The 26,099-nt window shown below is 45.3% G+C and overlaps 1 protein-coding gene across 1 annotated transcript in view; it reads left to right on the plus strand.

Moving 5' to 3' along the window:
* LOC129461100 (zinc finger protein 627-like) overlaps nucleotides 1-26,099 on the plus strand; it is a 67,346-nt gene that overhangs the window by 33,853 nt on the left and 7,394 nt on the right. Inside the window, exons 6-7 of the mRNA XM_055239968.2 lie at nucleotides 21,208-21,337; nucleotides 21,700-21,805. The gene's annotated coding sequence lies outside the window, so the exon portion shown is untranslated. The remainder of the gene's footprint in view (nucleotides 1-21,207; nucleotides 21,338-21,699; nucleotides 21,806-26,099) is intronic.

Consider the following 26,099-nt stretch of genomic DNA (forward strand, 5'->3'; position numbering starts at 1 on the left):
TACCAGCTACTTCGGAGGCTGAGGCAGGAGAATTGCTTGAACCTGGGAGGTGGAGGTTGCAGTGAGCTGAGATTGTGCCACTGCACTCCAGCCAGGTGACAGAGCGAGACTCTGTCTCAAAAAAAAAAGCCTTCCACGATTCCAGTACCTTCTGAAACCATGAAAGAACTCACACTTGAGAAAAACAATGATGTTAGGAACATGGGAAGCCTTTCCTTTCTCTCTCAATCGTTTGAAGGCATATGGTGTGACATGCTGGCAATAGACCTTATAACTGTAAGGAACATGGAAAATGATTCTTGTTTTCCATGCTCCTTGTTTATTTTAGATACATGAAAGAATTTACTCTGGAGAGAAACTATGAGTGTAAAAAATGTGGCAAAGGCTTGTGTAGTTTCTGTTTCTCTGAAATACTGTCATGTCCTGGTATTCTCAGGGGATTAGTTGCAGGCACCCCACTCCTCACTTCAGAACATCTAAATCTGAAGATGCTCAAGTGCTTTATATAAAATGATGTATTTTCCTAGAACCTAAGCACATCCTCTTGTACACTTTAAATCACCTCTGGGTTATCTATACTGCCTAATGCATTGTAAATGATATAAAAATAGTTGTTTTATTGTGTTATTTAGGGAATGCTGACAAGAAAAAACACCTGTAGATGTTTAATACAGATAACCATCACAGGCCCACCTCCATAGTACAGGCCCACCTCATAGTATATGTCAGCTGCAATGAAACATTTTCTTTTTTTTAAAAAAAAGTTTTGGATTGGTTTCATTTCATGGCCTTGAAAACATGTGTTAACATTCTCCAAATCCTTGGTTCTTCTCTCTTGATAACCCTCATATGATGATTGCTCTGTGGTTCCTAAAGCTGCAATGTTTTCAGGTGCTTAGATATGTGGCAGTGTAGATAAGTCAGAGGACATCAGTTTAACTTGAATTTTCTTTATTTTTTTTTTTTTTTTGAGATGGAGTCTTGCTCTGTCACCCAGGCTGGAGTGCAGTGGTGCAATCTCGGCTCACTGCAACCTCCACCTCCTGGGCTCAAGTGATTCTCCTGCCTCAGCCTCCCAAGCAGCTGGGATTACAGGTGCCTGCTACCACACCCAGCTAAGTTTTGTATTTTAAGAAGAGATGGGGTTTCACCATGTTGGCCAGGCTGGTCTTGAACTCCTGACCTCGTGATCTGCCCACCTTGGCCTCCCAAAGTGCTGGGACTACAGGCATGAGCCACTGTGCCCGGCCAGAATTTTCTATCAGGATATCAGGAGGATCCTCTGCTGGAAGAACCAACATCTGATTGCAGATGTTGCCTCTTTGGTGGAAGGTCAGTAACACAAATGTTGGATCTGTGGTGTTTGAGGGCTGAAAATATTTAAGCATCGAACTTTCAGTCCTTTTTTTTTTTCCTTTTTTTTTGAGATGGAGTCTCTGTCACCCAGGCTGGAGTGCAGTGGCACGATCTCAGCTCACTGCAGCCTCTGCCTCCTGGGTTCAAGCGATTCTCCTGCCTCAGCCTCCCGAATAGCTGGGATTACAGGCGCACACCACCATCCCCAGCTAAATTTTGTACTTGTAGCAGAGACAGGGTTTCATCATTTTGGCCAGGCTGGTCTTGAACTCCTGATCTCTGATGATCTGCCCACCTTGGCCTCCCAAAGTGCTGGGATTATAGGCGTGAGCCACCACACCCCGCCATAGTTTCAGTCTTCATAATTGCAGATGCTTTAGTTGGAAACATTGTTATAGGAAAAGCTGTTTTTTCTTTCTCTTTGAATCATCAAACACATCTTGCAATGGTTTTGGCCATGTTATCTCTGGTGACCTGGAAGTGACTTTGATCTTAAGCTTCAGAATATGCTGAAACAAGTCAAAACTTTTGGTGCTGTTAGGATGGTATGTATGTATTTTGCATGTGAGGTCATAAATTTAGGGAGCAGGTAGAAAATTATTGCTTTATTTGTCCCCTGAAATTCTTCTTCTTATTATTTTTTTGAGATGGAGTTTTGCTCTTGTTGCCTAGGCTGGAGCACAATGGCAAAATCTTGGCTCAATGCAACCTCCACCTCCTGGTTTCAAGCAATTCTCCTGCCTCAGCCTCCCAAGTAGCTGAGACTGCAGGCATGTGCCACCACACCTGGCTAATTTTTTGTATTTAATAGAGACAGGGTTTCACCATGTTGGTCAGGCTGGTCTCCAACTCCTGACCTCAGGTGATCCACGCACCTCGGCCTCCCAAAGTGCCAGGATTACAGGGATGCACCACCACGCCCAGCCCTGAAATTCATATTTTGAAACCTTACTCCCTAATGTATGGAATGAGGAGATAGGATGCCTGGGAGATAATTAGGATTACTTGGGATCATGAGGGTAGAGTTCTCAGGAATGGGACTATAAGATTCCCTAGAGAGCTTGCATTTGCTCTCTATTATGTGAGGACACAATGACATGAAAGCCTTCTTTGAACAAGGAAGCTTGCCCTTACCAGGCACTGAATCTACTATCACTTTGATCTTGGAGTTCACAATCTCCTGTATACTGAGGAGCAAATGTTATGTGTTTAATATACCCAGCTTATGTCATTTTGTTTTAGGAGCCCGTGGTGGATAAAGCACAACCCCATTAAAAAATAGGTCAAGGAGTTGAACAGACATTTCTCTAATAAGGATATATGAATAGACAATAATTACATAAAGAATATGTTCAGCATCACTCATGGTTTAGGGACATGCAAATCAAGAGCAAAATGACATCTATATCCCCTCACCCTCATTAGTTTGCTTCTGTCCAAGAACAAAATAACATGCTGGCAACGATGTGGAATAATGAGGACCCTTGTACACTATTGATGGAAATGCAAAATGTCACAACTACTTTTGAAAACTGTATGGTAGGCCGGGTGTGGTGGCTCATACCTGTAATCCCAGCGCTTTGGAAGGCCGAAGTGGGCAGATCACCTGAGATTGGGAGTTTAAGACCAGCCTGACCAACATGGAGAAACCCCATCTCTACTAAAAATACAAAAAAATTAGCTGGTCATGGTGGCCCATGCTTGTAATCCCAGCTACTCAGGAGGCTGAGGCAGGAGAATCATTTGAACTTGGGAAGTGGAGGTTGCAGTGAGTGGAGATTGTGCCATTGCACTCCAGCCTGGGCAACAAGAGTGAAACTCCATCTCAAAAAAAAAAAAAAACTGTGTGGCAGGTAATCAATACATTGAAAAAATGGAAATAACATCCACCATTTTTCCCTTCTGGGAATATAACCAAAAGAATAGAGAGAGGGGCCTGAAATGGGTATTTGTATACATGGCTATAGCAGCATAACTTACCAATAGGGAAAATGTGGAAGCAACTCTCTTGTATACTGACAGATGGATGAATAAGCAAAAGGTAGTATATGCATAGGATAGACTATTACTCTGCCTTCAAAAGGAAGGGTGACCTGAAAAATGCTACAACATTGATGAACTTGGAGCACATTATGCTAAGTGAAATAGTCCATTCATATAAAGACATACTTTATAAGGTCAAGTCACTTGATTTTTTACAACCTGTCTCCAGACATGGGCTCCTTAAACTCCAGACCCAAAATGTTTTTGCTTATATGAGGTACTCGGAGGAGTCAAATTCATAAAGAAAGTAGAATGCTGATTGTGTGGAATAGGGGAAGTGGGTAATGGAGACTTATGATTTAATGGCATAAAGTTTCAATATTGCAAGATGAAAAGGGTTCTGGAGATGGATGGTGGTGATGGCTGCACACCAATATGAATGTACTGAAAGCCAGTAATTCTACACTTAAAAATTAAGATGGGCTGGGCTCAGTGGCTCATGCTTGTAATCCCAGCACTTTGGGAGGCCGAGGTGGGTAGATCACCTGAGGTCAGGAGTTGGAGACCAGCCTGGCCAAAATGGCAAAACCCCGTCTCTACTAAAAACACAAAAACAAGCTGGGCATGGTGGTGCATGCCTGTAATCCCAGTTACTCAGGAGGCTGAGGCAGGAGAATCTCTTGAACCCGGGAGGCTGAGGTTGCAGTGAGCCGAGATTGTGCTACTGCATTCCTGCCTGGGAGACAGAGCGAGACTCCATCTCAACAACAACAACAAAATTGTTAAGGTGATAAATTGTATTTTATCTGTATTTTAGTACCATTAAAATGTGTGGGATTGGTCAGAGTGGTGGGGAAAAACCATAGGGAAAGGATGGAAACCTTCTGAGAGGTTGGAAGGTTCTGTAGAGCCCTGGGGGAGAATAGCTGAAGGCAGCTCTTCTATAACCCTGAGGCAGAGGGCATGGAGTAGGTACAAGGGAGTGTGGGGGAATTTATCTTAAACAAGCTTGTTTACTTGTGTTGACCAGGAACTGACCTTTCATCATCCCTGTGCCTGGCGTTCCCTGAAAGGGGAACAATAAATGTTAATTACCTACAGTTTGTGTTGGCTTCAGGTTTTCAGCATTGTGCCTAGACTGAATAAAAGCAAGCAGCTCCAGCTTCTTGGGGCTGCTTTCTGGCCACTAGAGCCAGGCGGTCAACCTAGTTGCTGTTACACTGAATACCTGTGTCTGAATACTCATTTCATCTCTTGGCCAGGGTCTGTGGGATAGACCTGGCATTAAAAGAGTGGGGAGCCACAGTAGTGCAAAGACCCCACTGGACCACCAACATACCAAGCAGTCCTTGGTTCAATCCCTCCTTGTCCTCAACACTGTTTTTCCATTTTCCTTGTCCATAAAGGACCTGTTTCCACATGCTTGCTTTGACTCTGATGTCACCGTTAGAGTTGATGCTCAGGCATAGCTCACTTAACTGCCTCACCTTTTCTGTCCTGAGCTGGTTGTTGATGGCTGTTGTGAGACATTGGTTGTTGCCTTTTTAGTTTAAAAGGATTCAAATGACACAGCACAGGAGACGCAGTATATGGCAATTTATTGCAAATGAAAAAGTATTTTGAAAGTTAAGTGCAGAACAGACAGTATGCCCTGAGAGAGAGAGAGTGAAGGTCCAGGGCAGGCTGCTCATAAGGATGAGACAGCAAACAGTGGCACTAGGGAGACTTTTTTTTAAGTTTAATAATTAGATTTCGGCTCTTTCAAGTGGTTTCAAGTCTGCTGTGGAGGAAGGGAGTAAGGGGAAGGTGGGCATAGTCTGAGAGGCAACAGACTCCAGAACATTCCAGACACAGTCCTTCAGAGGCTGGCTAGTATTAAGGAAAGTGGTTAGGTTTGCGAGGTGAAACAGTGGATGTTTGTGGCTTTTCCACAGTGTGTGCACTCAGGCCAGCTTGACTTGGAGGAAAGCCATTCAACACAAAAATGGCGCCATCCAGCCCTGGAGGTACCTGTGAAGCACAGGGTTTGAGCCGCCTCCGTCATCCTCAGGGCACTGTGTGTTTCAGGATGCTCTGTGGCACTGCTTTCTTTCTTTTCTTTTCTTTTTTTTTTGGACGGAGTCTCACTCTGTCGCCCAGGCTGGAGTGCAGTGGTGCGATCTTGGCTCACTGCAAGCTCTGCCTCCCGGGTTCATGCCATTCTCCTGCCTCAGCCTCCCGAGTAGCTGGGATTACAGGCACCCGCCACCACGCCCAGCTAATTTATTTTTGTATTTTTAGTAGAGACGAGGTTTCACTGTGTTAGCCAGGGTGGTCTCAATCTCCTGACCTTCTGATCCACCCGCCTCGGCCTCCCAAAGTGCTGGGATTACAGGCGTGAGCCACTGCGCCTGGCCTCTTTATTTATTTATTTATTTATTTTGAGATGGAGTCTCGCTGTGTCGCTCAGGCTGGAATGCAGTGGCGAGCTCTCGACTCATTGCAAGCTCTGACTTCCGGGTTCAAGCGGTTCTTTTGCCTCAGCCTCCAAAGTAGCTGGACTACAGTCACTTGTCACCATGCCCAGCTAAATTTTTTTATTAGTAGTAGAGACAGGGTTTCACCATGTTGGCCAGGCTTGTCTTGAACTCCTGACCTCGTGATCCGCCCGCCTCGGCCTCCCAAAGTGCTGGGATTACAGGCGTGAGCCACCGGGCCCGGCCAAGAGGCTCCTTTTATGGGAATCTTACATGATTATTCATAAGGGGCTGGGAAGAGGTGTTACTAGCAAGCACATTCTGAGTCCTCTTCTGGGTGCACATGCACAGTAGCTGCACATTCTTGTTCATGCATCACATCTCATTAGCATCCTAAATCTCCACCTAGGGATGTGGTTTTTACTATTATAATGAGCAAAGGGTCAATCTGAAGACAGGTAAAATCAAAATACGCATGCTCCCTACAGGGGAAATTTCCTACTGGAGAGAGTTTTGCTTGAATGAGCTTGACTACAATGCAAATGCTGAGGCTTATTGTGTTGACTGTACAATTGCCGAGTCTCCAGGACATGGTTACTTCCTTGGCTACCTATTCTGTCTCATGGTCCTCACTCACTTCACACTCATGATGTATGCTAACACCCTTCGGTTATCTGTTTAGAAGGGATAATTTTTTTTTTTTTTGAGAAGAGTCTTGCTCTGTTGCCAGGCTGGAGTGCAGTGGCATGATCTCAGCTCACTGCAACCTCTGCCTTCTGTGTTCAAGCAATTCTCCTGCCTCAGCCTCCTGAGTAGCTGGGACTACAGGCATGTGCCACCATGCCCAGCTAATTTTTGTATTTTTAGTAGACGAAGTTTCACCATGTTGGCCAGGATGGTGTCAATCTCCTGACCTCGTGATCCACTTGCCTCGGCCTCCCAAAGTGCTGGGATTACAGGCATGAGCCACTGTGCCCAGTCTAGAAGTTATAATTTTAACTTTCCCTGAAGAACACTCATAAACATAAATTAAGGATTGCAACGTTTTGTTCATGAACAAATCTTCCAGACTGTGAGAATTAAGCAAGAGAAACTGAAAATAAAAATGATGCAATACAGATTTTCCTAACTATAGAAAATCGAGGAAACATACTACAAAATGTGGAATGATTGACCTATAATTCTACCTGGGCTGGAGGGTCAAGAAATGGACACAAGGAAGGCCGGGCGCGGTGGCTCAAGCCTGTAATCCCAGCACTTTGGGAGGCCGAGGCGGGTGGATCACGAGGTCAGGAGATCGAGACCATCCTGGCTAACACGGTGAAACCCCGTCTCTACTAAAAAATACAAAAAAATTAGCCGGGCGTGCTGGCGGGCGCCTGTGGTCCCAGCTACTCGGGAGGCTGAGGCAGGAGAATGGCATGAACCCAGGAGGTGGAGGTTGCGGTGAGCCGAGATCATGCCACCGCACTCCAGCCTGGGGGACAGAGAAAGACTCCGTCTCAAAAAAAAAAAAAAAAAAAAAAAAAAAAAAAAAAAAAAGAAATGGACACAAGGGGTCACTAAATGCACAGGAAAGAATTTCCTGATTTCAATAGTAGAGCTGATGTTGAAGGAGAAATATGTTCTGTAACAAGAGAACTTCAAAGTAGGATGAATGAAGGAAATCTTACCCCCTAATAATATGGAATTTATGCAGAGTCAATTTTTACTTCAGAAGTTCAGTAAATTCTGCTTTCATCCAATGTCTTTATATGTAGAATTATTTTTCATTATCATTGTTCTTACCTTTTGTAGTGATTACTCTGTTGTTTGTCAAGTAAATGATAACCCGTTACCATCAGCATCACTTTTCTTGTGATATATGGCTAGTTTTCAGTGATGTACAAAAATATTTATCAACTACAGCTTTCATATTTTTGCGTTCTTGGGGTATTTTGTTACATGTGTAACAACTCTTGAGATTCCACACATAACAATACATTCTTAGGATTATTACTTTGCCATTGGTAGTCACTGGGTTTGTCCACTTCCTGTATGGTGTTATTTGCAAATGAAATACACACATACTACATTTTTATATGTGGTAGGTCCAACAATCTATCAACTGATTATTTTACAGGTGAAGAACTACACATTTAGTCTTTTATAGTTATAATATTCTTTAATAGTAATCTTTGTTTTCTCCTGTTTTTTGCTATCATTTGATGTCAGACTGAAGAACTTTCTTTGGTCTTTCTTGTAGGACTTGTGTGCTGGAAATAAGTTCTCTTAGTATGTATGCTTAAACTTGGGAAAGTCTTTGTTTTGACTTCTGATTTGAATGTGAGCTTTGGTGGATATAGAAATGTTCTATTATATATGTTTAGAGCAAAGGAACAGCACCTAACTAAAAGCAAATATGTCTATTTCACCCAAACACTTATCATTACACTAGTTTATGTAAGTTAATGTCAAAAAACAATGAGCAATAAATAGGAATAGGATGGAAGAAGGAAATATTGTGATTGAAGATGAAACTGTTGTTTGGGAAAGTAAAGACAAAACAACTGGAAAATTTTTTAAACTGGGGAAGGAGGCAATTTGCTGTTTATGGAGCAAACATACTATTGAATTAAAATAACATTTCTTGAAAATGTATATTAATTTCTAAGAATAGGACTAACACCGTATGCCGTATCTGTGGAAAGGTATGAGTATTTCCTAATGAAATGACCTGAGTGTCACCTCTATAGATTTATATATAACTTTGATGGATTGAAGGCATCTCATCCCAACCCCCACTGTAGAGAAATGGTTTAAATGTAAGTAACTCAGGAATCGGATCCAAATTAACTCATGTATAATATTCCAGAAAAATTCACAACATCAAAGAAATGTTATAAAATTTATACTTTTTTTTTTTCTCTGACAGAGGGTCTCACTCTGTCGCCAAGGCTGGAGTGCAGTGGTGTGATCTCAGCTCATTGCAGCCTTGACTTAGTGGACTCCAGAAAGCCTCTTGCCTCAGCCTCCCAAATAGCAGGGACTACAGGCACGGGCCATTACACCTGACTCATTTTTTAATTTTAATTTTTTTTTTCGTAGAGACAGAGTCTCACTATGTTGTCCAGTCCAGGCTGCCTCAAACTCCTAGGCTCAAGCAATCCTCCCACCTCAGCCTCCCAAAGTGCCAGAATTATAGGCCATTGCTCCCGGCTTATTTTTTATTTTTATTTTTATTTTATTTTTATTTTTTGAGACGGAGTCTCGCTCTTTCTCCCAAGCCGGAGTGCAGTTGAGCTATCTCGGCTCACTGCAAGCTCCGCCTCCCAGGTTCACACCATTCTCCTGGCTCAGCTTATCGCGCCCGGTTGATTTTTTCTATTTTTAGTAGAGACGGGGTTTCACCATGTTAGCCAGGATAGTCTCGATCTCCTGACCTCGTGATCCGCCCGCCTCGGCCTCCCAAAGTGCTGGGATTACACGCGTAAGCCACCGCGCCCAGCCTATTTTTTATTTTTTAAGTCATGGTTTAGCTAGATCACCCGGGCTGTTCTAAAACTCCTGGGCTCAAAAGAGGATCCTTCCCGCCTCAGCCTCCCTCTGGGGTAGGTGGGACCACACGTACTTGCCAACTCGCCCAGCCTTTTATTATCAGTGCCTAATGCTTAAGGAGGATGTGGGCTACCTTTTACTTTCAGATAAAAAACATTGAGGTGAGATAATTGTTATTTTTTTACACAAAGGTTCATAACTTGAATAGGTACTGTTTCTTGCCTAAATCATTTAATTAAAAAATTTTGTTTTCATTTTGTAGCCTCTTGGATCTTGGAGTTGATTGAAATGTTTTTTTAAAAGCCGAGTAGATTCACTTTTATATGGTTTTAAAATTGTTGGGTATATAAGGGGCATTTGAAACATTAGATTTCTGTATTTGCTGTGACTTTCTTACTGGCCAGTGTGCCAGGTACCGGATATCCTCCGGGAACTGCAGGCAGGCGGGTCTCTCTTTCCTGTGAGAGTCACAGCCGACTCTTGGCGGAAGCGGAAACCCTTTCCTCCGTCACGTTTCCCCCATTCCAGGCCAGAAGCAGGCCCCGCTCCTTGCTGCTCGCCTGTGAGCATATTTCTTCGAATCCCGGTTGGGCGGCTTGGTCGCAGCGTGCCTGTGCTAGGACCGGAGCGCATTCATCGCCCACAGCCACTCCAGTTCCTGCGAGTGGTTGTTCCCGCTCGCCAGGAGCCGTGGGCCAGGCCAACAGTCCATACAAGTGCTGCTAAAGCGGCCTCGCCTTCGGCTGCATCATCTCGGGGATGTTTCACTTGTCTCTTCTCCCAGTTTCAGCCCCAGCCCCTCGAAACCACCGGGTCTCCATAGCACACTCTGATCAATATCCCACAGGTGAGGAATATGAAATACTGTTTATAAAGTGGAAGCTAGTAAGTCGTGCTTTTCCAACTTTCACAAGAAACTACAGATCTTTTTAAGATTTTTTAAAAGATCTTTTTAAAGATTTTATTTAAAAGATTCTGATTCAGCAGGTCATTGGGGAAGGCCTGATCCTCTGCGTTTCTGACTCGGTCCCCAGTGTCGTCCATGCTGCTGGTCTGCGGACCGCAGTTAGAGTGCTGAGGTAATAATAGACCTGGTTAGGCAGGCAGGCAGGGAACTGATCCCATGGAGCGTGGTGGGCCGTATTGAGGACTTTTATTGGATTTCGAGCAGAGAAGCGATGTTTGGGTTGTGTTTTAAGAAGCTACAGAACAAGTTCTGCCGAAGTGGAAGCAAAGACAGGTTACCCGCTCCTCGTCTTTTGCCTCCCTGTCTCTTGCCTTGTGGTGGGTGAGCTATGACTATCTGGGGCGGTGGTGCCCCGGGGGTAAAAATTTACCAAGGCAGTTGTAGGTAAAGGAAGGCAGGTTTATTAGAGAAAGTATGAAAATTCGTTGCGAGGCGGCAACAGGCAGGCCAGCAGAAGAGAAGCTGAATGGAGGGAAACAGGCTTGCTGAGGATTTTATAGACTGGAACTTGGGCTGATAACGCCAAGGCAGCAGGGAGCTAATCTGCATTTTTCTGGCAGCTGTGGTGTTTGATATATTGAGGCGTTTGATAAGCAGGAAGTTTGTGAGTTACGTATGTTATCTGAGCAGGAGGGCCATATGTACTGGGCCATAAAGAAAGTAGGCCTATAGGCCGGGCGCGGTGGCTCAAGCCTGTAATCCCAGCACTTTGGGAGGCCGAGGCGGGCGGATCACGAGGTCAGGAGATCGAGACCATCCTGGCTAATACGGTGAAACCCCGTCTCTACTAAAAATACAAAAAAATTAGCTGGGCGTGTTGGCGGGCGCCTGTAGTCCCAGCTACTCGGGAGGCTGAGGCAGGAGAATGGCGTGAACCCGGGAGGCGGAGCTTGCAGTGAGCCGAGATCGCGCCACTGCACTCTAGCCTGGGGGACAGAGAAAGACTCCGTCTCAAAAAAAAAAAAAAAAAAGAAAGTAGGCCTATAGCTTATCTGCCTCTTTTTGTTTATATGTCCTGGACCATGAAGAAAGGCAGATTTGTAGCTTATTTACTTTATTTCTTTGCTTTCTGCTGCTCTTGCCAGACTGATTTTTTCTCCCCTAATTAGGACTCTACGTGCCTGATTGCTTTTCTTTGCCCTCCTTACTTGCAACTCCGAAGGTCCTGTGTCCGTGAAAGCGGAACGGAGGTTGTCGCCTCCTAACTCAGCCCCGAGATACACAAAAAGGACTGGACTGGGCTAAGGCTTCAAAAAAGGGTGGGCCTTGGGTAAGATGTTGCAGCTGGTCCAGCACCCTTGTGTCCCATTGCCCAGGCTTTGGCAGTTCAGAATTGAGTAAAACATACCCAGATAACTCTCCACTGGTGAACCTGGAGGAAGATCCATCCTGTAGGAGGTGAGAGCCTGGGAAAGGATATCACTATCGAGGGACCTGATGTTGTGGTGGAGGTTGGTGGATTGGGGTATTGGAAGTGGCTTGGGGAGACCAGGAGATGAGTTTAAAGTCCTCAGGTGCCTGTGGGTAAAGTTCTGACAAAGGAACCAGGAAGAAATAAGAGTCAGATGATGAAAAGGACCAGGACTGGGGGGAAAAAACAAGGACCCAACCTGGTGATCTGGATTAAACAATTATTCTGGGCAGGCAAGGGCAAGAAATAGATAATAATCTGGAAAAAGAAATCGCTGGTGTAGGAGGGATATCAGCTGAGAAGAGTTGGTCCAAGGCTCTTAGTCTACACTCACATTCCTGTGGGGTGCACCTGGTGGGCAACTAGGAGAGAAGGGCCCAACGTCCAGTAAGGGAATCAGAATGTGAATGCAGTATTGATGTGGGGAAGGATCACAGGCCAGCTGGAGCCACCTAAGTGAAAACAAGGGTCAGTGCCTGGGGATGGAAGGATCTGAATGGAAACTCACTTAAGGCCAGGTGGGGTGACCTGTGTAGCAAACAAGTACAAGCTGGGCAGGAGGACCTGATTTGGATGGGGCTGCTCACTGTGATGTCTATGAAGGTATCATTCCAGCTGCTGTCCACCTAGGAGCAGTTGGTCAGTACGGTCAGCTGCATGTTCCCATCTTGTGTGTGAGGGCAGTAGTGAGGGCTTCTCTTCATGCCTGCCTGATCACTGGCGGGAGACAGAGGACGTGGAAGTATGGGCTGTTTGGGGGAACGGTGCCTATGAGGAAGGTCTGATCCCAAATCTAGAGAATGGGAGGGTGGGAAGTATCATGGAGGGTCAGGGCGGGGGTCTGGAGGATATCATGTCATAAATGCAGATGTTCTCTGGGTCTCAGGTCCCTGCTACCAGCCCAGCCTGGTGAGGCTCCAGATGAGTCAATAACCCTAGCTCAGGAGAGCTGGTGTGGGATGTTAGGCCAAGGGGTCTGGCTTCCTTACTACCTCCCACTTCTACCTCTGTAGAAACGTCTGTCTCCAGCATTACGTCAAAGCAACTGATGACTTCCCTACCCCAGGCATCACTGAGCTAAATTGGGTGGCAGGAAGGTGATCACCACCTAAGTACTATCTTCTTTTATTTTATTTTGAGACAGAGTCTCGCTCTGTCACTCAGGCTGGAGTGCAGCGGCTCCATCTTGGCTCACTGCAACCTCCACCTCCCGGGTTCACACCATTCTCCTGCCTCAGCCTCCCGAGTAGCTGGGACTACAGGCACCCGCCTCCATGCCTGGCTAATTTTTTGTATTTTTAGTAGAAACGGGGTTTCACCATGTTAGCCAGGATGGTCTCGATCTCCTGACCTCGTGATCCACCTGCCTTGGCCTTTCAAAGTGCTGGGATTACAGGCATGAGCCACTGTGCCCAGCCCACCCATGTACTATTTTATTCCTTCTCTCCTTTTCATCCCAGCCTGTGCCCACTGATCGCTTGGTTACTGGTCCCATTATCCACTGCAGCTCCTGGTACCTCTTTCCTGGGTACAGCTGAACCACCTAGGAAGAGCAAGCTAAGAAGTTCTGGTGCCCTCCTTGCAGCAAGGCTATCAGTGGGCACAAGAGGATGGCGGGATGGGCTGGAGTAAGCCCTACCCAGAGCAGGAGGGAGCCCCACACAGTTCTCCCTCAGCTGTTAACTTCCCAGAGATCCACCTCACGGTCAAGAGCACCAATGGGCACTCCTCCCTCCACTCCCCTTACTGGGGCACCAGTTTCTTTCCAACCCAGGCGTTGTTCACTATCCCCAATTATTTCAATTCCCATGGCTCACAGGAAGAAATAGGTATATTGTATTGAGATTTTTCTAAATGACATAAAAATATGTATTCATGAAACAATCTTTTCAAGATAAGGATCCCATCCATCGGACTCAAACATTACCCGCTGGTCCTTGGTAATCTTGCCCCACCCTACTGCTTCCTCTCTCTCAGCCACCCCTGATGGAATCCTGCAGTTTGTACTGTTGTGTGTCAGGCATCTTTCACTCAGCATAATTGAGCTTCATCCAATAGTTCTTTATTGTACATGAATAATATTCCATCTTCAGAGGAAGCAAAATTTATTTCTCCAGCTGTTGATGGATATTTGGGTTAATTTCAGTTTTTGGCTATTAAGAATTAAACATATGAATATTCACATACCAGTGTTTGTAAGAACATATGATATTTCTCTTTTGTTTGTTTGAGACAGAGTCTCGCTCTGTCGCCAGGCTGGAGTGTAGTGGTGCAATCTTGGCTCACTGCAACCTCCGCCTCCCAGGTTAAAGCCATTCTCCTGCTTCAGCCTCCTGAGTAGTTGGGACTACAGGTGTGTGCCACCACTAATTTTTGTATTTTTAGTAGAGATGGAGTTTCACCATGTTGGCCAGGCTGGTCTCGATCTCTTGACCTCGTGATCTGCCTACCTTGGCCTCCTAAAGTGCTGGGATTACAGGCATGAGCCACCGTGCCCAGCTGATATTGCTTTAGAAGATTTTATTTTATTCTACCTAGGAGTAAAATGGATGGGTGTTGTAACACGTATATGTTTAACTTCTTAGGAAAGTTCCAAACTGTTTTCCAAGTGGCTGTTCCATTTCGTATTCCCACCAACATGACATGAGTTCCAGTTGCTTCTCATTGTCACCAACATTTGATACAGCCAATCTTACTAATTTTAGACTCCGAAATATGTGTAGTGGTATTAGAATTGTGGCTTAAATTTGTATTAATACTGAATGGTATTTTGTGTTCTTATTTGTCACTGAAAAATATTCTATGGTCAAGTAGTAATGACATTGATTGTTTTCAGATTATGAGTTTTTGAGAGTTATTTATATATTCTGGATATAATTGCTGCATCAGATTATGGTTTGTAAGTATTTTCTCCCATCTATGGCTATTCTTTAAAAATCCTTAGCAGTCTCTAGGCCGGGCACGGTGGCTTACGCCTGTAATCTCAGCACTTTGGGAGGCCGAGGCAGGCGGATCACCTGAGGTCAGGAGTTCGAGACCAACCTGACCAACATGGAGAAACCCTGTCTCTACTAAAAATACAAAAATTAGCCAGGCATGGTGGCACATGCCTGTAATTCCAGCTACTTGGGAGGCTGAGGTAGGAGAATTGCTTGAAACTGGGAGGCGGAGGTTGCAGTGAGCCTAGATTGTGCCATTGCACTGCAGCCTGGGTGACAAGAGTGAAATTCCATCTCAAAAAACACAAAACACAAACACCTTAGCAGTCTCATGCCTATAATCCCAGTACTTTGGGAGGCCAAGGCGGGCAGATCACTTGAGGTCAGGAGTTCGAGACCAGCCTGGCCAACATGGTGAAATCCTATCTCTACTAAAAATACAAAAATTAACCAGGTGTGATGGTGAGTGCCTGTAGTCCCAGCTACTCAGGAGGCTGTGGTGGGAGAATCACTTGAACCTGGGAGGTGGAGGTTGCAGTGAGCCGAGATTGTGCCATTGTACACCAGCCTGGGTGACAGAGCAAGACTCTGTCTCCAAAAAAAAAAAAAAAAAAAAAAATTAGTATCCTTCACAAAGCAGATTTTTATTTTAATGAAGTTTAATTTCTCAATTTTTAATGGATTCTACATCTTTATCATATGTATGCAATTGTAACGTAACCCAAGGTCAAATAATTTCACCCACGTTTTCTTTACATTTTACAGTTTAGATTATACATTCAGTTTTGTGATCCATTTTGAGTTAATGTTTATATATAGTGCAAGACATAGATCTACAGTCTTTATTTTTTGCATATGCATATTCTGTTTTTTAGCATTATTTATTGAAAACAATTTTTGACTGAACTGTTCACTTTGATAAAAAAAAAAAACTACTGGACCACATATGTGTAGAAATGTTACTGGAACATTTGTTCTGTTCCGTGGATATATTCGTCTACTTGCCAAAGACATTGTCTTGATGAGGATTGCTAAATTTTTTTTTTTTCCCCAGAATTGTTTGGCTATTTGTTTGGTTATTTCAGGTACTTCTCATCTTTTTTTTTTTTTTTTGAGATGTAGTTTCACTCTTGTTGCCCAGGCTGAAGTGCAATGGCGCGATCTCGGCTCACCACAACCTCCGCCTCCCGGGTTCAAGCAATTCTCCTGCCTCAGCATCCCGAGTAGCTGGGATTACAGGCATGCGCCACCATGCCCGGCTAATTTTGTGTTTTTAGTAGAGATGGAGTTTCTCCACGTTGGTCAGGCTGGTCTCGAACTCTCGACCTCAGGTGATCCTCCTGCCTCGGCCTCCCAAAGTGCTGAGATTACAGGCATGAGCCACCACGCCCAGCCTTCATCATAATTTTATAACTTCATAATACATTGTTATTTTTCTTTTTTAAAAGATGCAATGATTTTTTTTTTAAAGCAATACAAAATAGTAAAAATCCCTTTGTGTTTACTGAAGTGGTTATCATTTCTGGTGCTCTTCTTTCTGGATTTTTCACTTGGCTTCATTTTTCTTTGCACCCATGAAGTTTAGTGACGTCTCTTATGGAGCAAGTATGCTGATTACAAACACTTTCACTATGGCTGAATTAATAATTTATTTTTCTTTCATTTGGAAAGATATTGTTTGCTGGATATAGGATTCTCAGTTGATATACTTGTTCTTTCATTACTTTTTTTTTTTTTTTTTTTGAGACGGAGTCTTGCTCTGTCGCCCAGGTCAGGTTCACGCCATTCTCCTGCCTCAGCCTCCCGAGTAGCTGGGACTACAGGCGCCCGCCACCACGCCTGGCTAATTTTTTGTATTTTTAGTAGAGATGGGGTTTCACTGTGTTAGCCAGGATGGTCTCGATCTCCTGACCTCGTGATCCACCCACCTCGGCCTCCCAAAGTGCTGGGATTACAGGCGTGAGCCACTGCGCCTGGCCTCTTTCATTACTTTAAGGTTGTTGTTCTATGGTGTCCTGATCTGCACTGTTGCTGGTAATAAGTATATAATGAATCCTATCTTTGGTTCACTGTAGTTAATGTGTCTTTTTCCTGTTGCCTTAAAGCTATTTTAATTGTTCCTGCTGTGAAGTAATTTACTGATGATGTGCCGTGATGTAGATTTATATACATATATGCTCATGGTTTGTTGAACTTTTTTGATCTCTGGGTTTATAATTTTCATCCAATTTGGAAAATGTGAAACCAATATTTGTTGAAATATTTTTTGTCGTGTTCTTTCCTCTGCCAAAGAGTCTTGTTATTAGCATATTATGTCACTTGTAATTTTCCCACTACACAGCTCACTGATGTTCTGTTTTTTGTTGTTGTTGTTGTTGTTTTTTCTGGGTGCTTCATTTGGGATAGTTTCTGCTGCTAGGTCACAAGGTTCACTCATCTTCTCTGCAGTATCTGATTTGCTGTTTATTCCACTCAGTGTAATTTGTTATCCCAGGTGTTGTTTTCATGCCTAGTAGTTTGAATCATGTTTTTTTCTTTAGTTTTAAATTGTTTGGAGGTAAAATATACTAAGAGAATTTGCCATTTCAATCATTTTCAAAATGTGCCATTTAGTTGTAAATAAATTTACGATGTGGTGTAACCAACACAGCTATTGATCTCTAGCATTCTCTCATCACTCTAAACAGAAATTCGGTACTCATTAAACAAGTCCCCAGTCTCCCTTCCCCCCAGCTCCTGATAATGTCTATCCTACTTTCTCTATGAATTTGGCTATTCTAGGCACCTCATATAACTGGAAGCATACAATATTTGTCCTTGTGCTGGGCATGGTGGTTTATGCCTGTAATCCCAGTACTTTGGGAGGCTGAGGCAGGCAGATCATGAGGCCAGCAGTTTGAGACCAGCCTGACCAACATGGTGAAACCCTGTCTCTACTAAAAATACAAAAATTAGCTGGGTATGGTGGTGTGCACCTGTAATCCCAGCTACTCAGGAGGCTGAGGCTGGAGAATCGCTTGAACCTGGGAGGTGGAGATTGCAGTGAGCCAAAATCACACCACTGCACTCCAGCCTGGATGACAGAGTGAGACTCTGTCTCAAAACAAAACAAACAAAAATTTGTCCTTGTGTGTCTGGCTTATTTCACTTAGCATAATATTTTCCAGGTTCATTCGTGTTGTATCATGTATGAGGAATTCATTGCTTTTTCTGTCTGAATGATACTTCATTGTATGGATAAACCATACTTTGTTTATCTACTTTGAACACTTATTTCTTTTTTTGTAAATATTTAAAAAATATATTTTAAAAAATAGTTTGAGAGTAATTGAATTCAATCATTGGCTAGAAGAGTTGTTTCTACAGTAATATTTTGGCTACTGTGAATTAAGATGGCTATGAAATTGGTGTACATGTGTCTGTGTGAGACCCTGCTTTTACTTCTTTTGGATATATACCTAGAAGTGGAATTGCTGGTGTAAAGAGTAAATGATGTTTCCCTTTTCTTTTTCTTTTGTTTTTTTTTTTTGTTTTTTTTTTTTTTGAGATGGAGTCTTGCTCTGTCACCCAGGCTGGAGAGCAGTGGTGCGATCTTGGCTCACTGCAAGCTTCTTCTCCCAGGTTCACGCCATTCTCCTGCCTCAGCTTCCCGAGTAGCTGGGACTACAGGCGCCCGCCACCATACCTGGTTAATTTTTTGTATTTTTAGTAGAGATGGGGTTTCACCGTGTTAGCCAAGATGGTCTTGATCTCCTGACCTCGTGATCCACCCGCCTCGGCCTCCCAAAGTGCTGGGATTACAGGCGTGAGCCACCGCACCTGGCCTGATGTTTCCCTTTTCTAGTAACAGCCATAGTGTTTTGTTTGTTTGTTTGTTTGTTTGAGACAGAGTTTCATTTTTGTTGCTCAGGCTGGAGTGCAATGGCACGATCTCGGCTCACTGCAACCTCTGCCTTCCAGGTTCAAGCGATTCTCCTGCCTCAGCTTCCCAAGTAGCTGGGATTACAGGCACATGCCACCACGCCCGGCTAATTTTTTTGTGTATGTTTTTAGTAGAAATGGGGTTTCGCCATGTCAACCAGGCTGGTCTCAAACTCTTGACCGCAGGTGATCCGCCCACCTTGGCCTCCCAAAGTGCTGGGATTACAGGCTTGAGCCACCATGCCCAGCCTGATTTTGTTTTGTTGTGGAGTTGTAGGAGTTCATATATTCTGGGTACTAATCCCTTGTGAGATAGGTGATAGGAACATGTGTTCTCTCATTCTGTAGGTTTTTGTTCTGTTGAGAGCATCCTTTGGTGCACAGAAATTTTCAATTTTGATATAGTCCAGTTTATCTATTTTGGTTGCCTGAAACACAGGCAACCAAAGCACATATCTGAGAAATCCAATATCATGAAATTTCCCCCAATATTTTTTTTCTAAGTCTTTTTTTTTTTTTTTGAGACAGAGTGTTGCTTTGTTGCTCAGGCTGGAGTGCAGTGGCACGATCTCGGCTCACTGCAAGCTCTGCCTCCCGGGTTCATGCCTTTCTCCTGCCTCAGCCTCCCAAGTAGCTGGGACCACAGGCGCCCACCACCACGCCTGGCTAATTTTTTTTTTTTTTTTTTGTATTTTTAGTAGAGACGAGGTTTCACCGTGTTAGCCAGGATGGTCTCAATCTCCTGATCTCGTGATCCGCCCACCTCGGCCTTCCAAAGGGCTGGGATTACAGGCGTGAGCAACCGTGCCAGGCCGGAAGTCTCAAACTCTTATTGTAGAACTGACATTTCCTTTTCTTTCTTTTAGACGGAGTCTCTCTCTCTTGCCAGACTGGAGTGTAGTGGCGTGATCCTGGCTCACTGCAACCTCTGCCTCCCGGGTTCAAGTGATTCTCATGCCTCAGCCTCCCGAGTAGCTGGTATTACAGGCATGTGCCACCACGCCCAGCTAATTTTTGTATTTTTAGTAGAGACAGGGTTTCACCATGTTGGCCAGGTTGGTCTCAAACTCCTGACCTCGTGATCCACCCGCCTCAGCCTCCCAAAGTGCTGGGATTACAGGCATGAGCTGCCGTGCCCGGCCTTTTTTTGTTTTTGTTTTTGAGATGGAGTTTCGTTCTTGTTGCCCAGGCTAGAGTGCAATGGCGTGATCTCGGCTCATGGCAACCTCTGCCTCCCAGGTTCAAGTGATTCTCCTGCCTCAGCCTCCCGAGTAGCCGGGATTACAGGCATGCACCACCACGCCTGGCTAATTTATTTTGTATTTTTAGTAGAGACGGGTTTTCTCCATGTTGGTTTGGTTGGTCTCAAACTCCCGACCTCAGGTGATCCGCCCGCCTCGGCCTCCCAAAGTGCTGGGATTACAGGTGTGAGCCACCATACCTGGCCTTCCTTTTCAATTTTTAAAATGTTTGCTTCATATATTTTGGGCCTCTGTTATTTAGTGCAATTATAACTGTTATATATTCTGTATGATTTGAGCCTTTTATAGTGCTCTTCTTTGTCTTTTAACAGTTTTTGACTTAGTCTATTTTGTGTGACAATTGTATAGCCACCCCTGCTCTCTTTATGTTACTATTTGCATGGAATATCTTTTTCTTTCATTCTCTTTCAACTGACTTGGGTATTGAGATCTACAATGAATGTGCTGTAGACAGGGTACAATTTGATCATATTTTAAAAATTCATTCTCTCTGCCTCTGTCTTTTGTTTGGCAAGTTTGTTCCATTTAATTACCAATAACGAAGGCATTATGTCTGCCATCGTACTATTTGTGTTCTGTATGACTAATAGCTTTGTTTTTCATAAAAATACGAGGAATTCCTTATGTTTTCAAAATCAATGTCTAGTTTCTTGGCTTTTGATTGGAAACTTTTATTAACACTTAAAGTCTTAAAGGAGGGAGCATAGCCACACTCTGCAGAGGGGACAAGAGGGCAAGTTGAACTCCCAGAGCTGAATCCTTACGTGTCTTGCCTCATCACCATGACTTGATGATGAAGCAGAGACACTCTGGGGACCCATTTCTTTTTCTTATCTTTTTTCTTTTTTGAGACAGAGTTTTGTTCTTTCCCCCAGGCTGGAGTGAGGTGGCACGATCTCGGCTCACTACAACCTCCGTCCGCTCCCCCACCTGCCGGGTTCAAGCGATTCTCCTGCCTCAGCCCCCTGAGTAGCTGGGATTACAGGCGTCCACCACCATGCCTGGCTAATTTTTGTATTTTTAGTAGAGACGGGGTTTCACCATATTGGCCAGGTTGGTCTTGAACTCCTGACTTCAGGTGATCCATCCGCATTGGCCTCCCAAAGTGCTGGGATTACAGGTGTGAACCAGCGCGCCCGGCCTCTGGGGACCCATTTCAACAGTCTGGCACCCATGGTTGGGAATATGTTTAACCTCTAAATTGGGGTTTTCCTGCTGAACTGCGTCTGAAAGACTGCTTCTCTGAGCTAACTCATGTTTTTGCTTTTCCTCTCTATTGATTCCTTTATAGAATATTGCTGCCATATAAGTCCAGCTTTTCCGTGAATGTAACAGTTTTATGCTGTTGTCGATGTGTTATTTTTTTGAAAATAAGCAGATTGAGAGATCAGATGGGAGAAAGGCTTGACTATGTCGCCAGCAGCCTCATGCCAAATTCCTGATCCCCGGAGGACAGTCAGAGCCCCCCCTCCTGCTCCAAGGCCAGGAGATGGCGCCACTGGACGGTGAGTCTGGGATTCCTAGCACACACTTGTGATTGCTGGTCCAGGAGAAAGAAGCAGGAAGGGCCACTGAGTACAATCAGTCAGGAAATTCTGCTTAAGTGCAAATTTCTGCCCAGGAGGGGTCGGGTCACTGCACTGGGAGGAAGCCCGCCTGCCGAGGGCCGTGTCTGGAACCTGTTCATCTGGCTCCATTCAACACAGTGAGAGCGCCTCTTCTGTCACTCAGTCTCCAGGGGGCGGGACCTGGAGCCGTATCCAATCAGGGCCATGGGGTGGGGTCGTGAGAACTGTGGATCAGGCGCGCTGCAGGGAGGTGGGTGCGCGGCATCTTCACCCCTCTAAACGCGGCCTCTACTCTGTAGCTGACAGACACCCACAGACGTGTCTGTAGCATCCTCTGTCACACTGGGACCCGTACTGGCAGCAGGAGCCATAGAGAGGACTGGAACACCTGGAAGCCAGGAATTGGTGCGTGTTTGGGGACTAGGACGGGACTGGTTGGAACCGGCAGGAATAGGCTGTGGCGGGACCCGGGCCTCTTCGTGGGTGACTCCGGGTTCTGGGACCCAAGTCCCCCTGGCATACCTCGGCCCTGGTTCCTCTCAGGCCACAGGGTGGGGCTGCGACGGCAGCCGGGACCCCGAGCCGTCCGGTCCGGTCCCTGCGCAACGACTGTGGCCCCAGCCCCAGCATCCTCTCTGAGCAGCTCTGCATCCACTGCCTTGCGTCTCCCCAGATTGGGCAGGGGCCATGGGACGGTCATGGCGCGGGGGGGTGGGGAGATCTTGCCTCGAGTATGGGGTTCATGTGGGAGGAACGGTAGGCTGTGGGGTCCCCAGTTCCCCCTTTCTCACCAGGGACTTTGGATTTTATCTGAGTTTCCCACATATATGTGATACAGAGTCTCAAATCCGCGACCGTGGTCCCTAGGCTAGCTTCTTCTAAGGCTGGCAGCAAATTTGGGATTTCCTGATCCTCTCCGCATTTCATAACACAGATTTCCTTTACTTAGTTCACTTCTTCCTCCTCCGGGCTGTTTCAGACACAGGCAGTATTTTAATGGTCATCTTTTTAGAGGACAGTATATGGCTCTTTTAAAAATATTTTTGTGTTTGTGAACATTTCAGAGAAAAACCACCTGACACTCCGCTGTAAACAATCTTTGTGTCTCTTTTTATCTGCCCTAGGCACGGACACCTTCTGAGAATGTCTTGGGTTGAGATTCCCCTTTGGAAACTTTACAGGGATGTGACCTCAGCCCACCCTCTGCCTTTTCCTGATCCTGGGTTTCAGGACTACCTGGGGCTGGCCCAAGATGCCTACAGCTGCCAGTCTCTTGGGGAAGTCTAGTGAATATCAACCCCTAGGTCACTCCTACCAAAGAGCCTGAGGTGTGGGAGTGAGGCCTCCCCAGGGAGCAGCTGGATGCCCTGGGGTGGGACCAGTCTCCTATATCATTATTGTAAAAAACTAATCCCTTGGGACATGGCTTTTCTTTTCCAACCCGTTTCCATTCCTTGGGGACACATGGCTAGTCAGCCAATCAAATTCTGGTATGGAGGAGGCCAAACAGAAATCATTTCTGTCCTGTAATCCTAGCAGTTTGGGAGGCCGAGGTGGGCGGATCACCTGAGGTCAGGAGTTCGAGACCAACCTGGCTAACATGGTGAAACCCCGTCTCTACTAAAAATCCAAAAATTAGCTGGGTGTGGTGGTGCATCCTTGTAATCTCAGCTACTCGTGAGGCTGAGGCAGGAGAATTGCTAGAACCCAGGGGGTGGAGGTTGCAGTGAGCCAAGATTGCGCCACTGCCCTCCAGCCTGGGTGACAGGGCAAGACTCCGTCTCAAAAAAAAAAAAAAAAAAAAAGAAGAAATGATTTCTGTCCTCTGGATTCTCTCAGTCTAGTGAAAGGAGAAAACCACCCCCAATGAGGTGTTGCAAATAACTGAAAAGCACAGTTGAGTGTCTTCTGGGAGGGTGGTCACTGAGCACTTCAGGGAGCAGCTTGAAGGTGGGGGGATGTCCCAAGTGACAGGGGGATGTCCCAAGTGACAGGGGGATGTCCCAAGTGACAGGACGATGTAACCTGACACTTGAGTCAGACGCTTGAGTGTTCCAGGTCGGCACTGCCCCTCCCTGGGTTTATCACCTTGAAAAAATTGGTTTACTCATTTCAGCTTCAGTTTTTTTTTTTTTTTTTTTTTTTTTTTTGAGACGGAGTTTCACTGTTGTTGCCTAGGCTGGAGTGCAATGACGCGATCTCGGCTCACCGCAACCTCTGCCTCCCAGGTTCAAGCAATTCTCCTGCCTCAGTCTCCCAGGTAGCTGGGATTACAGGCATGTACCACCATGTTTAGTATGTTTAGTAGAGATGGGGTTTTACCATGTTGGTCAGGCTGGTCTCGAACTCCCGAACTCAGGTGATCTCCCAAAGTGCTGGGATTACAGGCGTGAGCCACCGTGCCTGGCCATCAGCTTCAGTTTTTTAATAACTGTAAAATGCACTATATCATTAGAGATTGATGGATAAGATAAAGTATTTCAAAACATGCCAGAGGAAGGTAGGTTTTAGGAAAAAAAAGTCTAGTCTTGCATTCCGTTATAAAAATTCTTATTTTTCTTCCCAGAGCCTGTGTAGTAAGTTTCTCAGCTCCTTTTTCTATTGGGTGATTTCAAATGGAATTCTAGGCCTTAGCATGAAAATACTACCAGGGAAAAGAAATAGGGAAAAAACCTCTCTTCCATTTTTGTTACAGAAAAAATGAGTTGTTTTCAGAAGAAAGTGTGGTGGATTATACTGATGAATTACAAAGATGTTCCATAACCTCAGTTCTTCTCCTTTGTAGGTTGAGGAATTTGTGACCGGCCGGGCGCGGTGGCTCACGCTTGTAATCCCAGCACTTTGGGAGGCTGAGGCAGGTGGATCACGAGGTCAGGAGATCGAGACCACGGTGAAACCCCGTCTCTACTAAAAATACAAAAAATTAGCCGGGCGTGGTGGCGGGCGCCTGTAGTAGTCCCAGCTACTCGGAGGAGAGGCTGAGGCAGGAGAATGGCGTGAACCCGGGAGGCGGAGCTTGCAGTGAGCCGAGATCGCGCCACTGGCACTCCAGCCTGGGTGAGAGAGCGAGACTCCATCTCAAAAAAAAAAAAAAAAAAAGAATTTGTGACCGTGGATAAGTTTGTTTCCTGTTATGTGAACTTGGCAGATTAATGCTAAATCCTGTGGGACAGCATTTAGCAACACCTAAAAAAGTACTCATGATTTTTTGTGTACCAAATGATTATGGAAATAGTAATTCTGTGTGGAAAGAGCACACTCAAAGGGCTTTTTCTATTCTTTCAATAACAACAGTCAACACAGAAGACTTTTGTGACCAAAAGTGTGGGTTTTCTCCCTACCAAAAGGCAAGCGGTGTATCCTGCAGTGGACAGCAACTGGGTCTCTTCCAATTCAGTTTTGACATTCTCTACCCTGGAGATAGTTTCAGAGCCCATAGGTTGATGGCTCAGTCCCCACATCCCTCCCTCCCTGCCCGCCACTCCCTACCATTCAGATATCAGTGGTAAGTCTGGGCCAATTATAACCCACAGGTTTCAAGTTGGAGTTCCTGTGCAGTCTTTGGGTTTAACTTGCTATTGTGGCTCACAGAACTCATGGAAACACTTACTGATCTTCATAGTGTTCTTTCATTTCTTTTGTTGTAGAGATGGAGTCTCACTATGTTGCCCAGGCTGAACTGGCCTCAAATGATCTTCCCATCTTGGTCTCCCAAAGTGCTGGGATTACAGGTGTGAGCCACCATACCTGACTCTCAGGTTTCTTTTTTTTTTTTTTTTGAGACAGAGTCTTGCTCTTTCACCCAGGCTGGAGTGCAGTGGCGCGATCTCGGCTCACTGCAGGCTCCACCCCCCGGGGTTCACGCCATTCTCCTGCCTCAGCCTCCCGTGTAGCTGGGACTACAGGTGCCTGCCACCTCGCCCAGCTAATTTTTTTGTATTTTTAGTGGAGACGGGGTTTCACCGTGTTAGCCAGGATGGTCTCGATCTCCTGACCTCGTGATCCACCCGCCTCAGCCTCCCAAAGTGCTGGGATTACAGGCGTGAGCCACCGCACCCGGCCTTTTTTTTTTTTTTTTTTTTTGAGACAAGAGTCTTGTGCTCTGTGGCCCATGCTGGAGTGCAGTGGTGCAATCTCAGCTCACTGTAACCTCCACTGCCCGGGTTCAAGTGATTCTCCTGCCTCAGCCTCCCGAGTAGCTGGGATTATAGGTGCACACCACCACGCCTGGCTAATTTTTGTATTTTTAGTAGAGACAGGGTTTCACCATGTTGACCAGGCTGGTCACGAGCTCCTGACCTCAAGTGATCCACCCGCCTTGGCCCCCCAAAGTGCTGGGATTACAGGCATGAGCCACTGCATCCGGCCAAGGATATTTTAAAGGATACAAATAAACATCCAGGTGAAGAGATACATAGGGTGAGGTCTAGAATGGTCTTGAGCACAGGAGCTTCTGTCTCTGGGGTTGGGGTGTGCCACCCTCCCAGCTGATGGATAAATTCTTGTTTACCTTCCTATAAGCCTGTATGTGTTGAGCTGTCCGGGAGCTTTCTGAATCCTGTACTCTTGGACCTTTTCTTGAGACCTCATTGGATAGGCATGATTCATAACTATGTAGAAATTGGCTGGACAAAAAAGGTAGAATCTAATACTGATAGACTGAATGGGAAAATCCACCAAGCCCTGTCTGTTCAGATTC

This window comes from Symphalangus syndactylus, chromosome 13, assembly GCF_028878055.3.
Source record: "Symphalangus syndactylus isolate Jambi chromosome 13, NHGRI_mSymSyn1-v2.1_pri, whole genome shotgun sequence".
In the NCBI taxonomy this organism is placed as follows: domain Eukaryota; kingdom Metazoa; phylum Chordata; class Mammalia; order Primates; family Hylobatidae; genus Symphalangus; species Symphalangus syndactylus.